Source organism: Elephantulus edwardii, unplaced genomic scaffold (assembly GCF_000299155.1).
Source record: "Elephantulus edwardii isolate Elephantulus edwardi_28Jun2011 unplaced genomic scaffold, EleEdw1.0 scaffold00076, whole genome shotgun sequence".
NCBI classification, from domain to species: Eukaryota; Metazoa; Chordata; class Mammalia; order Macroscelidea; family Macroscelididae; genus Elephantulus; species Elephantulus edwardii.
This window is the reverse complement of record NW_006399826.1, coordinates 8,458,650-8,462,555: the sequence shown is the minus strand read 5'-3', so window position 1 is coordinate 8,462,555 and position 3,906 is coordinate 8,458,650.

The following is a 3,906-nucleotide window of genomic DNA, read 5'->3' as shown; positions in this document are numbered from 1 at the left end:
AAAAAAAAAAAAAGAAACACCTAAGGCAAATTAACTTTAGTAAATGAAAACTGTGTCAGTTCAAAAAATTGCACTGTGTATCCTTGTGAATTGTGATCTAGGTTGATTATGGCATAGTACAAGTCACTAGATCATAAAAATGGTTATGTGCTTCAGTACCTGTAAAAAATTTGGCAATTAACGCCATCACAAGGGCACCTTTAGTATAGACCTGGGGATTACTTGTGAAAGGTCACTGCTTTGAAAATTCTATTAAATGCTTCTACTTTGTACGTGTGAGGTCAAGTCACTATAAGTGGGTGCTACTACAGTGGAATTAATAACAATATCATAGGTTAATGTATACAAGTTAATGTAATAATAACTGTTGTTGATTGCTGTTCAGTAAAGCACAACTCATAGTACTATCGACAAAAGACCTAATGCCTTTCCAAAATGTTGTCATTTCACCAAGTTCATAGATTTTACAAAGGCATGTGGTTTAGGAAGTAGATGCCACTCCTGCTTCCCAACCTGTTTTACATCTGGGAGCTGTATGAACCACTGTCCACATTGGGAAGCCATTACTGGTATTTGATACCGCAATGACACAAGGTTCAGAATCAGCAAACCCAGGTTACTTCATACTTCACATTGACAAACACTGATGCACAAAGTGTAAGAGTGATCCTCCAGATATAACAGCCCTAGTTTCACTTAGCAATGGTGAAGTGTCATCAGGTTCAATACAACTGAGAGTAAGTTTTGCATAAAAGATCTAAACTCTGTTCTATGACTAACATAATTTTCTGTACAGAACTCTGTTCTATAACTACCATTATTTCTGTACATTTAAAGCATTTTGAGAGTTTGTAGAGTTCCCGGAGGCATTTAATTTTAGGAAGTGGATGCCACTCCTGCTTCCCACCATAAATCCATCTGGGAGCTCATCCAAACACTACATAATGGGTAAACATTATGGTATTTGACAAGATTATGGAACAGTGTGCAGCGTCACATCAACACCAAGTTGTTCAGCTCAGAAAATAGACAATAGATTGCTGTGTCATTCAAGGAATACTCACTCTAGCATTCATAAATTTGAGGGGGGGAAGAGCAATAAGATACATCAAACATGACCCCAAAGAAGCACAACCCCAAATTTCCCCTCACTTGTCCATCCGGACTAGCACCTGCAAGCAGCAAAAAGCCACATGCCCAGAGTGGACTCTTCCAAGCCCAAGTTATATGATAATGTAATAGTATGAGTTACTAATGTCTAGATTGTATCTCTAGTTTCAGCTAAAATTTGGTTTTTGAGCCTAAACACAAATTATGCTTTTAAAATTGACCTCTGTTGTTGTTGTCATCATGTAACAACTGACCCATCGCTGACCCCTCTGGAAGATTTTCAGAGGCCGTTCATTGCACTGGAGGAGACTGCCCATCCTTCTCCTGTGGAACAGCTGGTAGATTTGAAATATATGCCTTTGGAATTGCAGCACAGCTTCTTGCCATTAGACAATCAGTGCTCAACATTGACCTCTACCTAAACTAAATCTACCTCAAAGGTCACTATTAGTTAAAAAGATAAGAAGTATATGTCTTTTGTTATTGTTGCTGTTAAGTGCCATTGAGTCATAGACGACTCATAGTGACCCTATGAATGGAAGACCTGAACACTTATATAACTTTCATTGCTTCTCCAAGTTCATGGAGTTTCCTGAATTAGGCCAATTAAACCTTCACTTAAAACAAACAGAAAAACAACATACCTTGCCACAGTGTTATACAGAATTTTCTTTTCCCTCCAGTCAATTCAGATTCGTACACCTAAAAAAATCTTCAGTGCCATTAAGATGAAATTGACTGATTACTAATAGTTAGCAGGCTTTCCAAAGCTGTAAATTGCATTAAAGGAGATTTCCCGTCTTTCTCCCATGGAGCAACTGGTGAATTTGAACTGCAGGTGTTTATCTTGACAACTCTCCACACCAGAGGCCACCAGGACAGAACAAAGCTGCCACATTTCATAGAGTTTCGAGGCTGTGAATCTTTAAAGAAGAACATTTCCTCACCTTTCTCCAGTGAAATAGTGGTTGGTAGGATTGAACCCCCAAACATTTAGTTAAGCAGCCCAACACTTCCTGTGTGAAAAGACCCATTCTCTACATGAATTTACTTATGCAAGAAGTCACATTACATGCCATTTCACTGTTAGCAGATATTTAACATGCACACTCAACCTATGTGAACAAATAAGGCATGTACAAAACTAAATTGCTAAGACTCACAATTTGTGGATTTGGATTTGAGACACCATAGATAGAAACAAAGAAGCATTCAGAATGTTGTATTTATCCATGTATCTCCCATTTGGGTTTTTGTTTGTTTGGCGTGTGTGTGTGTGTGTGGTGTGTGTGTGTGTTTGTATATGCTTTTGCTTGTAACTGCAATTGAAAAAAGCAAATACTTTGGATAAGTTGCAGCCATGTTAAATATTATAGTTTGGGGTGAACCACTTACATTCATAAATTTTGGTAGAAAGAGGAGACAAAATCAGTAATTTCTCATGCCTAACTTTTGGGAAAGAGATTATATTACATGGATTGCAGCACCACCGACAGAGACGTTGGCCCCCTTCTCAGTTCATGCCCACAGCATAGAGTCTATCAGCTGATTAGTCCCTTTTCTAAGTAGGTTGGGGAAGGAGCTTCTGAGGATTTGTGCAAACCATATGCATTCTGTCTTAATGAGAAAAATGGCTGACAAATTGATTTACCTCTGGAGTTTTTTGATCTGAAGAGAGGAAGAGATAGATTAATTTGGTTTGATAAGCTGTATCATCACACAGAGCTGATGGAAAAATAAGAATATCTCTCTCAATGAATATTCTTTTTTTATTTCAGAAAAGAAAAAAAAAATAATTTGACCACAAAGATGAGTTCCAATCCTTTTGTTTTTAAGGGACAACCTTTAAAGGGTTATTCTCTCATTTCTAAATGTAGTGATTGTTTTCTTTGATGTTTGTTTTTGTGATTTTTTTTCTACTTAGAATTGTACATAAAACTACTCAGAGTAGATGGAGACAAAGGTCAATGGAACAGTTAGAAAGGTGACAACTAGCAATTTGTTTCACTGTTTGTATTCTTGATGATGCCTGCTTCTTTCACCTGGTGTTTTCGTGTTTCTAGGGTACTGCACAATGAGTTCTCTGTCTTTTTAAATGGGGGCAGAGCTGCCACCATGTAAACAAATAAATAGCACTAATGACATTTTTCTTGGCTATAAAATACAATAGATTTCTCTCACTTTATTCAGGATAACATATTTTAATCCTGAAAAGAAATTAAATATATTTTGTGATTATATTTAAGTAAAGTTGTATTTGATCTTTATGTCTTTATATTTTATTCTTTATACTATAATTGAGACCAAATTTCTGTTATGCTTGCTGAATCAGATTCGATGCTTCTTGACCTAAGGAAAATCTCCAAATTAGTTTTTTTCTTTAGTGATTAAATTACTTCTGATGAATTAACTTTACATTTCATTTTCAGGGGAAACTAATAACTTGACAAGTGAGTGGAGAGAAAAAAATTCAGATTGTTTTTCCAAACTAAATATATTCTAAATAGGATCAATCTGATCAGGATGTCAAATCCACCTCAAAAATTTAAAAAAATATAGTTCTATGTGATCAATACACTAATTTCAGTTGTCTTTGCAATTAATAACTGTCAGTCCTTTCAAGCATATTTAGTGATTTATATTGATCTACAACATTTTCTGAAACTCACAGGAGAAAAAGTAAAAGCATGCCAGTGTTAATTGCAGTTATATTGGCATTTTCTAAGTGCTAGAATTTTTAAGATAGTGACAACTCAGTAGAATGTCAAACTCAAGAAAAGTGATATGGCGATTTCA